Source organism: Pelmatolapia mariae, linkage group LG1, assembly GCF_036321145.2.
Source record: "Pelmatolapia mariae isolate MD_Pm_ZW linkage group LG1, Pm_UMD_F_2, whole genome shotgun sequence".
Classification (NCBI taxonomy): Eukaryota; Metazoa; Chordata; class Actinopteri; order Cichliformes; family Cichlidae; genus Pelmatolapia; species Pelmatolapia mariae.
This window is the reverse complement of record NC_086227.1, coordinates 40,912,677-40,926,684: the sequence shown is the minus strand read 5'-3', so window position 1 is coordinate 40,926,684 and position 14,008 is coordinate 40,912,677.

Here is a 14,008-nt window from a genome sequence, read left to right as displayed (position 1 = left end):
ACACAGCTGTTGCCACGAACGGCGCACTCGCTTACGTCACTATCATGAGACATTCTCAAAAATCACGGTTTTAGTAACGCAGTAATGCAGCGTTCCTACGGGAAAGTAACGGTAATCTAATTACCATTTTTGCAATAGTAATCCCTTACTTTACTCGTTACCTGAAAAAAGTAATCGGATTACAGTAACGCGTTACTGCCCATCTCTGGTGGCGAGCATTCGAGCGGCCGCTCTGCGTTTCGATGTCGTCTCCCTCCTGATATGACTCAGTTTCTCTGAAAGTCGTCCGTCCCAGGCTCAGCCTCGGCTGTCTGCACTATGCCCTCCTCTCTAGTGGATAATGACAATCTTCCTGTGTGCCGTGAATTTCATTTTTCACGACTTATCGCCTTGTTCAATATTACATGCTTTTTTTTGTTCACAGCGTCCTGATTGGCCGCATCCCATTGTCAATCAGTCTTGTGCCAAGTCTCCTGTACAGTATAGAATGCGTTCAGCTTGTCAAATTTACATAAATCTTCCATCGCTAGCAGTGTGACTCTGAAGTGCTGAAGTTTTCTCCACAACAAAGTTGACGAAACGTTTCTCTCCACCAAAGGCTCCTGCTAAAGGAAGGAAGAAGTTACCGTATTTTTTGGATTATAAGGCACATTAAGCGAAACAAAACAGTCAGATAAGCCAAACTTTACTCAACTCATTCTTCTTGCTTCCTCTACTTCCGTACCATTGCTTCATTAATGATTCATTAATGTTGAATTCTCTGGCAGCTGCTCTGTTCCCATGTTCTGGACCTGAAAACAGGGTTTGATCTTTGGTTTCATTCTATAATACTGGACTAATTTTTATATGAAGATTTGAACTTTGAGAGAATTTAAAGAAGAGAGAAAAGTTTGAAAATATTCATGCTGGTCTGAGAAACGTGTATAAAGTGTGTAGTGAGGAGTTTTACAGCCTTAAAACATCTATAATAATTGTAAAAAATAAAGCTGGCTACTTCGCAGATTTCACCTATCGCTGGTTATACAGTGGCTTGCAAAAGTATTCGGCCCCCTTGAACTTTCCCACATTTTGTCACATTACAGCCACAAACATGAATCAATTTTATTGGAATTCCACGTGAAAGACCAATACAAAGTGGTGTACACGTGAGAAGTGGAACGAAAATCATACATGATTCCAAACATTTTTTACAAATAAATAACTGCAAAGTGGGGTGTGCGTAATTATTCAGCCCCCTGAGTCAATACTTTGTAGAACCACCTTTTGCTGCAATTCCAGCTGCCAGTCTTTTAGGGTATGTCTCTACCAGCTTTGCACATCTACAGACTGAAATCCTTGTCCATTCTTCTTTGGAAAACAGCTCCAGCTCAGTCAGATTAGATGGACAGCGTTTGTGAACAGCAGTTTTCAGATCTTGCCACAGATTCTGGATTGGATTTAGATCTGGACTTTGACTAGGCCATTCTAACACATGGATATGTTTTGTTTTAAACCATTCCATTGTTGCCCTGGCTTTATGTTTAGGGTCGTTGTCCTGCTGGAAGGTGAACCTCCGCCCCAGTCTCAAGTCTTTTGCAGACTCCAAGAGGTTTTCTTCCAAGATTGCCCTGTATTTGGCTCCATCCATCTTCCCATCAACTCTGACCAGCTTCCCTGTCCCTGCTGAAGAGAAGCACCCCCAGAGCATGATGCTGCCACCACCATATTTGACAGTGGGGATGGTGTGTTCAGAGTGATGTGCAGTGTTAGTTTTCTGCCACACATAGCGTTTTGCATTTTGGTCTCATCTGACCAGAGCACCTTCTTCCACATGTTTGCTGTGTCCCCCACATGGCTTGTGGCAAACTGCAAACGGGACTTCTTATGGTTTTCTGTTAACAATGGCTTTCTTCTTGCCACTCTTCCATAAAGGCCAACTTTGTGCAGTGCACGACTAATAGTTGTCCTATGGACAGATTCCCCCACCTGAGCTGTAGATCTCTGCAGCTCGTCCAGAGTCACCATGGGCCTCTTGGCTGCATTTCTGATCAGCGCTCTCCTTGTTCGGCCTGTGAGTTTAGGTGGACGGCCTTGTCTTGGTAGGTTTACAGTTGTGCCATACTCCTTCCATTTTTGGATGATCGCTTGAACAGTGCTCCGTGGGATGTTCAAGGCTTGGGAAATCTTTTTGTAGCCTAAGCCTGCTTTCAATTTCTCAATAACTTTATCCCTGACCTGTCTGGTGTGTTCTTTGGACTTCATGGTGTTGTTGCTCCCAATATTCTCTTAGACAACCTCTGAGCCCGTCACAGAGCAGCTGTATTTGTACTGACATTAGATTACACACAGGTGCACTCTATTTAGTCATTAGCACTCATCAGGCAACGTCTATGGGCAACTGACTGCACTCAGACCAAAGGGGGCTGAATAATTACACACACCCCACTTTGCAGTTATTTATTTGTAAAAAATGTTTGGTATCATGTATGATTTTCGTTCCACTTCTCACGTGTACACCACTTTGTATTGGTCTTTCACATGGAATTCCAATAAAATTGATTCATGTTTGTGGCTGTAATGTGACAAAATGTGGAAAAGTTCAAGGGGGCCGAATACTTTTGCAAGCCACTGTATTTTAACTCCCGCAATAAACGAGGGACCACAGTAAATACATACCTGCAGATTTCAAGACTGCTTCTTCCTTCAAACCTCATTCTTCTTCCTGACCTGCTGTTGATCTGAATTATTACTGTATTCATACTTTTATGAATTTATTGGATTTACTGGTCTATTCCAGGTTTCAGCACATTGAACCACCACAGGATTTCTGCAGTCACAGATTAAAACATATATTTAAACAAAAAACGTGCCCGTTGTGTTTTGTTTAGTTGTGTGTGTGTGTGTGTGTTTGGTTGTATGTTTGTGTGTGTTTATGTTTATCTCAAAGCTTTGCTCGCAGCTTCTCTTGATGACTCTCTTTGTGGTGACTCATCTGATTAATTTCAGGTAGAAGTGCATCAGGAAGCAGAGCTGTGAGAGATCGTAATCTGCTTTTATTTTGAAATAGTCTTGTTCAAAATCTGCTAAACGTGAGCGGTTTAAAGCATCAAATCATTTTCTCTCCAACGTTAAATGAAAACGAGTGTCGTGTGTAAAAAATGCGGCTAAAGCGAGGAGGCGATAAAAGCCTTCGCCAGGCTGCGACCGTTCACTGAGAGCGCTCAGAGCTTTCTGAGGAGGACAAACAAGCGCCGATGATGTGCTCGGTGATGGGATGCTTTATGTGCACTCGAGAGGCCGTATGGATCGCGTCGAGTGTTAAGAGCACATACTGCAGCAACACTTTGCATATTTCCATCTCGCTCCTCTTCATCTGCCTGTTATTTTGGTTCCTAATGAAATCGCACACAAATCGCCCAAAGTGCTGACAACACAGGCTGCAGGGCCACAAAGCCAATCCTCTCAGGGCTCCATTTAGAGGCAAGCTAACGGGCTGCTCTCACACACACTTTCATTGTGTGGCTGCCTGGGCTAACTGTCTGCAAATATCTGAAGAAAATACAGCTGTGAGTTAATCTAAATCTGAGCCGTGGAGAGAAAAGAAGCAGCAGAGGTGGAGAAATGCTGCACATCAACAGCTCTGCTAAACTTCTTTGCATCGGCTGCGGTCGCAGCTATATTTCCCTCCCAAAATGACACTTTAATTAAACAAATTACCGCGCCTCGGGAGAAGGACCTTCAAGAGTGCGATAAGGCCGAGGGGAGATAAGAGCCTTATAGGCAGTGTTTATCAGAGACGCGGGGGTTTAAACCTTTAATAGGTAATGCCCAGATAAGTAAGCCTTTGTGGTGTTCGTGGTGCAGAGATATTTTACACAGAGGAGCTTACCACAGAGAGGGGGAAACTGAATCTGGATCAGACGACCACTGCACCATCTCAGATTAAGAAGGGGGCCACCGCAAAAGTCTGCTTTTATTTCTGTGCCCATTTCAGCCAAACAGTCTTTTCTCACACCTATGATGTGCCTTTATTTTTTTTCTTGCAAAGCAGCGTTCGCGATAAGAGTCTTTCCGATTTTCACGGATCAACACGAGTGCAGCAGATTTTACCTGTCATGTGGACCGAGTACAACACCAGAACAACACCTCCGACTTATACTGATCGCTAACAACAGCCACAGTTACATGAGACCAAGTAATAACTTTTAAAATCCATATTTTTCCACCAACATGCCGCTGGTCCCACAACATTATGACCACCTGCCTAAAACTGCGTCGGTCCCCCTGACCCATCGAGGCGTGGCCTCCGCTTGACCCCTGAAGGCGTGCTGTGGTATCTGCACCAATGTGTTAGCCCCACAGACCTGCAGGTTTCGCTCAAATCGCCCTTTTTTTTTTTTTCTAACATCAATCTTACACAAAGGACAACATGCTCACTTGTCTCTTGATATATCCCACCCACTAACAGGTGACATAATGAAGGAATACAGTGTGGCTGCAGCTCAGGAGGTATAGCAGGTCATCTACTAATAGGCAGGTTTGTGGGTTTGACGCCTGGCTGCTTCAGTCTCCAGTTTCTGCGTGCCTTAGGCAAGATGCTGAACCCCAAGTTGCTCTCTGATGTGTTCATGAGTGTGAATGTGTGTTACATAGAAAGCACTTTGGTGTAGAAAAAAGTGCTTGTATGAATGTGGTTGAATGGGTGGATGAGACATGTTTAGTGTCTCATCCACCCATTCAACACAGTTAGTGTTGGTGAAATGATGCTGAGACAGCAGTTAGCTGTAGTAAAATCTACTAAATTTTCATTTTGGCATAGTTTTTAAACATCCATCCATCCATTCAGCCATTTTTTTTCCACTTATCCGAGGCCGGGATGCGGAGGCAGCAGCCTAAGCACCTCCCTCTCCCCGGCCACCTCCTCCAGCCTTTCCGGGGGAAGGCGTTCCCTGGCTAGCTGAGATATTTATCACTGCAGCGTAACCAATAAACATCCAAAAATGCTGCCCAGCAGCAGGGCTGGACTCATAATCTGGCATCCCGAACACTTTCCCGGTGAGCCGACGTACTTTGGGACCGATGGGCGGGGCTGAAAGGCTGCTGCACAATGGCCGTACATGCACTGACAGCAGGCCATTCGTGCATTTTCATTACTGACTCTGGATTGCCCTATCAAGTCTCTTAACGTGACCGGGCCCTCACCTACCTTTGCTGTGCGCCCATGCAGCTTGTAGAAAAAGTTTAGTGTGGAAGAAATGGTGAACAGGTGGAGCTGAAAAACTGAGAGATAGTAGTCGTAGTAGCAACTAGTGACCAGGCAGACAGTCACAGGACGCTACTGCAACACTAGCTGTAACAAAGTGAGGACGAGATGAGGACAATGAAATTAACATGGTAAGAAAATAGATGGAGGGACATCATTAGGAAAGGAGAGATTCAAGGATTTAAGTAAAATGAATGCCTACTTTGACCACGAGTCACTGCTAACAGCTAAAGTGTAGCATTTCATTATTGTCACATGCTACAGTGCAACTAGGCAATAACCCAACAATACCTGTACCAGCCTGATTAAAACTTGTTTCAATATCTATAATCAAGAAATGTTTTTCTTTATTTTCATGACTGTTTACATTGTAGATTCTGACTGAAGGCATCAACACTATGAATGAACACATGTGGAATCATGTAGTAAAAAAAGTGTGAAATAACTCAAAACATGTTTTATATTTTAGATTCTTTCAAACAGCCTCCTTTGCTTCGATTCCTGCTTTGCTCACTCTTGGCGTTCTCTCCATGAGTTTCATGAGGTCGTCTCCTGAAATGGTTTCCAACAGTCTTGAAGGAGTTCAGAGATGCTGAGCACTTGTTGGCCTTTTGCCTTCACTCTGTGGTCCATCTCATCCCAAACCATCTCTACTGGGTTTAGGTCAGGTGACTGTGGAGGCCAGGCCATCGGGCCCAGCACTCCATCACTCTCCTTCTCACCTCCTCACTTGGGGTCATTGTGCTGTCCTGGCGTCTTGCTGCAGGATGCTGTGGTAGCCATGCTGGTTCATTGTGCCTTCAGTTTTGAATAAATCCCCAACAGTGTCACCAGCAAAGCCCCCCCACACCATCACACCTCCTCCTCCATGCTTCACAGTGTGAACCATCCATGTAGAGACCACCGTTCACCTTTTCTGCGTCGCACAAAGACACGGCAGGTAGAACCAAGGATCTCAGATTTGGACTCTCCAGACCAAAGCACAGATTCCCACTGGTCTAATGGCCACTCCTTGTACTTGTTTCTTGGCAAACAAATCTCTTCTGCTTGTTGCTTTTCCTTAGTCGTGGTTTCTCAGCAGCTATTTGACCGTAAAGGCCTGATTCACACAGTCTCCTCTGAACAGTTGATGTAGAGATGTGTCTGCTACTGGAACTCTGTGTGGCATCTATCTGTGCTCTGATCTGAGCTGCTCTTGTGATTTCTGAGGCTGGTGACTTGGATGAATTTATCCTCAGGGGCATCTTTACACAGCCTGCACCTGGTGTCTGCCTGCTGTGATAGACCCCAGTCTCTGTGGATCTTGTGCTCAGAGCTTGTTCCTGTGCTGCCATGATTAGTGCCTCCGTGCTGTCTTTCAGTCCAGCTTTGTCCAGCCACTCGTAGGACTTCTGGATGTCAGCCACCTCCGCTATCTGCTGGTGGTACATACAGTGTAGGGGCCTGTCCTTCCATGATGGGTCTTCCTCTTCCTCCTCTTTCTTGGGTTTCTGCTGCCTGAGGTATTCACTGAGCACGTGGTCAGTTGGGGCCATCTCCCTGATATATTTGTGAATGTTCGTTGTCTCAGGGTGCTGTCAGGGTGGGTGTAGCTCAGGAGGTAGAGCTGGTCATGTACTGATCGGAAGGTTAGTGGCAATCCCTGGCTCCTCCAGTCTGCATGCCAAGTATCCTTGGGCAAGATACTAACCCCAAGTTGCTCTCCAATGCATCCATCGGAGTATGAGTGTGTACACAGCAAAATCTCCAGTGTTAAACTGACATTAGAGAGTGTCTATATGAGTCCACTCCTCTGAGTGTTAAATATAACACTGTTGAATGTTATATGAACACTTTTGACAGTGTTATATTTTTAAAAGTAACCTAGTCAGTTTTGAAGATTAACAATGAATAACACTGAGCAGTGCTGATTTTCTAACACTGGAAAATAACTCAAAATGTTAGAAATATTCCAGTCTTAGAAAATCAGCACTGCTCAGTGTTAGCCATTGTTAATCTTCAAAACTGACTAGGTTACTTTTAAAAATATAACACTGTCAAAACCCATCCTCTTCACCAATCAGAAGACGCAATTCTACCTCATCATTACGTACAGGCTTCGACGCAAAGACTTCGGTCGGAGCTGCAGGTGGGGAGAGTCAGCAGAGATTTACTCCGTGTGGATTTTGTTCCTTCTTATGCTGTTAGCGGTGTGCGTCCATGAGACTGTAAGGTTCCGTGTTTTATCCTGTTTGTTCTTTGCTGCAGACATTATCCTCCCTTGTGTAAATCCTTGGCACCCACTTTGTTTACCGAATGTTACTGCGAAGCAGCCTCTGCCACGCGGTCATTAAGGGACCATCACTAATTTCTCATGTTGGCTCTTGTGTAAAGTGTCTAGTTAGAATTTATATAAATAGTAAAATTAGCATTTGTTGATACTCCCTTATTTTGGTTAAACCCAGTATCATTTGTATTGTTGTATTACACATTTAATTCACTCTGTTCACGTAATTATGTAAGACTTTTATGTTCTTTTCCTACGGTGGCCCTGAGAGGCCAAATGGACTGCAACTTCAGAAAACACTTGCAAAAAGAAAAATGCTGCAAAAAGAAAAATGCTGCAAAAAGAAAAACACCTGCAAAAAGAAAAACACTTGCAAAAAGAAAAATGCTGCAAAAAGAAAAACACCCGCAAAAAGAAAAACACCTGCAAAAAGAAAAACACTTGCAAAAAGAAAAATACGGTGGCCCCTAGAGGCAAAGCACTTGCAAACTCCAAAACACTTGCAAACTCCAAAGCACATGCAAACTCCAAAGCACTTGCAAACTCCAAAACACTTGCAAACTCAAAAGCACATGCAAATTACAAAACACTTGCAAACTCAAAAGCACATGCAAACTACAAAACACTTGCAAACTCCAAAACACTTGCAAACTCAAAAGCACATGCAAATTACAAAACACTTGCAAACTCAAAAGCACATGCAAACTCCAAAACACTTGCAAACTCCAAAACACTTGCAAACTCAAAAGCACATGCAAACCCCAAAACACAACGGAAGTGCTCCAGGACGCTAGGGGCAGTGTTGAGCTTTTGTTAGCTAGTAACTACACAAGCCATGAAGTACCGGATTTGGGCTGTAGGCCGCATTTTAAGGCCGATTACGTCACAGTGACACGACGAAGGCTGTCCTAATTCAAAGGCTGCTCCAACTGCGGCCCTCAAATGCGGTCCTTAATTTCCCTGAATTTTAAGGATGGGTCGGTGAAGCCTTCATGGCCCAACATACCCCAGATTTCATAGTGCGGCGGTGGTGTGGATAATTTTGCCGAAAAAACGGCGGAAGCGGAGCGGCCAAAGAGTAAACTTTCAGAAGTAAGTGCTGAATATTATGTCACTTATTTATGCGCAAATATTTTTATAATGAAGATCATTAAAACATTACTGTTGGCCACATGTTGGGAAAGTTATGTGACATTAGCTTGGTTTTAAAGCCTTTACTTAAAAATATTAGTCGACCTTAGTCTTACAGAGAATGTGAGGATTTCATGGATAATTAAAGTCAGTCATAAATCCACAAACACAACAAGCTGAAAGTCAGTGATGCAGCTCGGTTTGCAGTCCTGAATATCACGGCACAAGCAGGATCCACTGCACTGTTAATGTTAGCTATGTTATATTGCTGCCTCTGTTCGGTGGTGTCGAGCCAAACGGACTTTAACGTGTGTTTGAACGAGCTGACGGTTCACTCGTTAAGCTGAAAGAAAGATGCTTTAATCACAGGAGTCACACATGTGTCCACTGTACCATCTGGAACTCTTCTTGTTTAGCACTCGTAATAACACAAACACTAAATCCTCCTTCTCTCGTGCTGTTTTGTAGCAGTGTATACACCTGAGACTGTCACCTGTCTGTCTGTCCTGCACTCTCTCTCTGTTTCTTTCTCTCTGATTGTGGAATAAAAGTATGAACATGTATTTATAAGTTACACTTGTGTTTGAATCCTGCAGCTTATCACACATTTGATTTCCATGTGTGACAACTGCAAGTGTCCAGAATGAGGACAGACTGAGGGACCCACTGCTGCACATCATCTGTGAGGCTTTGCACCCCTGATGATCCACCAGGACAAACTCAGCAGTGTGTGAGGAAGAGGAAGAGCCAGCAGCAGCTGACAGATGGAGAGAATAGACAGACTGTTCCCTGTTTGTGAAGGACTGCTAGGAAAGTTTAACATCACTAATGTCTGTCCTGAATCAGTCTTATTAGGTAATTTTCAAATAATGTTATCATCCCAGTGTTTTCAGTGTGGGAGAAAGTACTCAGGGCCTTCAGGTTACACACTATGAAAGGCAGCAACAAGTTTAATATTCAGAAACCTAAAGTATGTATCTGCAGCAGAATGGAGCTAAAAATAAATGTTTGTTTCAGTTCTATGAAGCTTTGAGTATTTTGGATTAGTAGTCCTGCTGTGTTTGTTGCATCATGTTGCTGTGATTGTTTATATGCTTTATATATTCTGAGGTAAGTTGATCTATAGTGTTACACCATATTCTATAAGGATGTTATGTGTTTGTTTACTTTCTGCCCAATATGACCCATTTAGCAGAAGTCAGCCTGTTTAAGGCCCTGATATCTATTCTGTATGACTTAAAGCAGTTATGACATGGTCTGATTTTCTCACCCAATAAAGGAATATTTAATATATCAGTCTACTCTTCATTTTATCAGAAACAGTTATCACAGTTCATACATTTGCTTTTTACACACATATGTAAGCATTGAGCCAAATTTAGTAATGCCAACATACTGAAGCACCAACATTTGTCTCTTATATATGATACACCTATATATATATATATATATATATATATATGCACTGTCAAAGATACTTGTCTTTGAGTGAAGATTTAAGGTGATAAGACATAAATAACTGCAACTTGAATCTGTAAGCTCAGTATTTAACACAGAGTTCATGTTAACTGCCGCAATAGCTAATAATGATCAATATAATAACTATTATATTGGCCATATTATATTTACATTACCAATGTGATATGACTTTAGTCTCATAAACAACATTAGCAAATTGTTATTTATTAACTAATCTTAAATGACTGTTCAGTACAGAAATGAAGCCCAAAAATCATGTTTTACTGTCCTGTGGTCTCAGCCTCAGATACTTATCAAATCACACAAAGCTCTTGTAGAAACAAACAAACAAATGAACAAAATATGTTCTCCTTCATTTCTGTCAAACAAAGTTGTATGACTCGTTTCCAGTGGTTAGTATCATGGTTGCTAGGCAACCTGGGAAGCGCGACGGTCATTGGTACTTCATGGCTTGTGTAGTTACTAGGTAACAAAAGCTCAACACCGCCCCTAGCGTCCCGGAGCACTTCCGTTATGTTTTGGAGTTTGCATGTGCTTTGGCGTTTGCAAGTGTTTTGGAGTTTGCAAGTGCTTTGGAGTTTGCAAGTGTTTTGGAGTTTGCAAGTGCTTTGGAGTTTGCAAGTGCTTTGGAGTTTGCAAGTGTTTTGGAGTTTGCAAGTGCTTTGGAGTTTGCAAGTGTTTTGGAGTTTGCAAGTGCTTTGCCTCTAGGGGCCACCGTATTTTTCTTTTTGCAAGTGTTTTTCTTTTTGCAGGTGTTTTTCTTTTTGCAGGTGTTTTTCTTTTTGCAGCATTTTTCTTTTTGCAAGTGTTTTTCTTTTTGCAGCATTTTTCTTTTTGCAGCATTTTTCTTTTTGCAAGTGTTTTCTAAAGTTGCAGTCCATTTGGCCTCTCAGGGCCACCGTATTTTCCAACAGAAAATCCACACCATCACCACACGGCATATAGCATTTTACAGCAGGTTAAATCCCCTCACTCACATTATGGATGTGTAACTTGGATTCTTTTTATCTATCCTGTTGAGGATACTATACTGTTCTTTCTTTGTGATTTTTTTATGCTTAAGTCAGTTTTTATGATTTTTAGCTTGTTTTTTGTCGGGTTGGGAGTTGACACAGTCTCTAAGGGAATGGAGAGGCATATATATATATATATATATATATATATATATATATATGTGTGTGTGTGTGTGGTTTCAAAACAGGGCTTCTCTAACTGAAGGGTGGTGTAATGTTTGCACTGCAAACCCCCTAAAACGGTACGAGCGGTCCGACATTGCCGTACAATACGACATTTACTGCACTGAGAGGTAGAAGGGCCCTTTGTAGAGCACAGAGGTTCGATAGTAAAAGATGGAAGAGATGGAAGTGTTCTCCAGGAAGAAGTCTTACTTAGTGAGGTGGAAACAGCTTAAATTGGATTGTGTTGCTGTAATCAGAGATACAAGAGAGAAACAGACACTTGTCGCTGGTTATTACTTTGAACTACAGCATTTCAAAGTTTCGGTCTCCACTTAGTTTACAGTTAAATGAAATCAGCTGTGAGCGCTGCAGTGACGTCACCTCCAATAAAGAGGAGAGACTGCAGAGACGCGCTCACAGGAAGTGCTACTGCTGCGAACACGCAGCATGTGTTTCAGGTTAGACGAGCATGTGGCCCGGCTCTGCTACGACACGCTGTTAAACCTGAGAGCTCTCCTCCCCCCGCGGGGAGGAGGAGAGAGCAGCAGTCTCACATCCTCACCTCCGCCACCTCCTGCACGTGTGAGGAAGAACCCAAGGGTCTCTGGACCACCGTGGAGCGAGTTTATAGACCGCACGAAACGTGGAATCCACCGTTATTATGTCAGACACATGCAGATCCACCTGGCGCCGGCTCTGCCTCTCTGAGCTGATCATACGGATCCATTACTGGGGAAATAAAACGGCAGCCATCGGCACACACAGTCTTCTCTGTGTCATATACCTGCACTTCCTTTTAGCATAAGCGAGCATAAAATGTTTACATGAACACATCAGTGAGGAAGAGCGTGGAACGGGAGCTGGCAGCGGCTGCACGAGAGGCTCGCCGATGTGACGAACGTATAAAAGAGAGAGCGTGGGGATAAGAAGGTGAAAGGGAAAGTGGCTGCTGCCACTGTGCCAGCTCTGCAGCCGAGGAGAAATCCAACCTGAAGAAGGCGTCCTCATGCCTTCAAAGCCTGCACGCATCACCATGCTGTTCACGTCAAAGGACAGCCACACATTAGCTGTCAAACTCCTCTTTCATCTCCAAACTTCAAAGAGGCCCATTGATTACTCTAAGTGGCCATTACCAAACATCCGAGCCTGCCGCCTCAGTCAGAGGCAGCTCTGACAAAGGGGGAGGCTGAATGTGAGCAGGGTGGAAAGAAGGCCACAGACGGAGACGGACGGAGAGAACCGGGAGCTCGTGCCAAAGACGAGAAACCAGCTGCAAATAACAAAAATGACGAGCGCTTCTGTGTGTGTACAAACACGTCGCTATTGTTGAACATGTGGTAAGAGAGCGATGTGAACACGGGGTCCCCTGAGGATCCGCCGTGACAGCGCGAGTGAACGAGGCAGTGCTGATGTCTGCACAAAACACACTGCAAACACGGCTTCAGAGAGCTCACACCAAACACGACAACAACAATAAAAATAATCATTAGAAAGCACCGTGTCACGTGCTGTGACATCACCCACTGGTTTTGGACTGGTCTCATTTTAAAGCCTCTCTGTCAGGGTTTTGGTCATGTTATCGCCTGTATCCACAGACTGTATGTGAGCGTCACTCAGACACAGATACCTGCTCATCAGTAAAATCCAGATAAAAGCCTAGAATGTTCTTGGGCAGTAATCTCACAGCGGCCGTATTATTGGTGAGATAATGTCATTATAAATTATCCAAAAGGGTTACTCAAATACGCTCATTTTCACATTAAGGTCATTTATATAACAGCATTAGTGTGCTCTGATACATGACAGCAGTACGCTATAGTTCAAATGATGGTTTGCACTGTTTGTCAGCATACATGTTGTAGTAATTAATGTTCTGGTCTTTTTAAGTTACCTGGCTGCTGCTCCACTCCTTCCAGGTGTGGGCAAAGAGGAGGCTGAGGGTGGAGCTGGTTTAAGTGCAGAGGCCAACACAATGGGGGAATGGGGTTTCTTCTTGTATTACATTTAGTTATTGTCTCTGTGGTTTTCCCCTCGGATGCTTGTTATGATATTTTGTTAAGTATTATTTTTAGAATTCTTTTATGGAACCACTTAGTTCTTAAAGTAGCTTAGAACTGAAATCTGAAGGTTGGAGAAGCTGAACACAAACGCACAGCGGAGTATCATCTGCATAGCGGTGAGAAGCCTTTAAAGCTGTTAGAAAAGAGAAGTGGACCAAGCATCGAGCCCCGAGAGACCCCAGATGTACAATAAGGTAGAATCAATGATGTTGAAGACTGCAGAAATAAAACTGAATGTTCACCGTCATCTGAGTGCATACCAACATCACTGGTAATTTGGACATTTTAACATGGGAGTATATCTTCTTCTTGTCCTTAGCGGGCGACCAGCGGCGGTGGTCTGCCGCGCAACCAGTACACTGCTGTAGGTGCCGCAGGTTCTCTTGCTTGACCAACGATTATCTTCCACGCTTTTCGATCTAAGGCGATGGTTCTTGCCTGCTCAAGGTCAAGTCGAAGGGCCTTCAAATCATCCTGGATTTGTTTCATCCATGTCTTCTTTGGTGCATTTCGATGCACCCTCCAATCGGTGGGGCGGGTCAACCAGAGTAGGCCATGGGGGCAGCGGCTCGGGTCCATTCGACAAATGTGGCCAAACCAACGGAGTCGGCGGCGCTGGATTAGGTCGCCGATCGTCGGTTGGCTGCCGCAG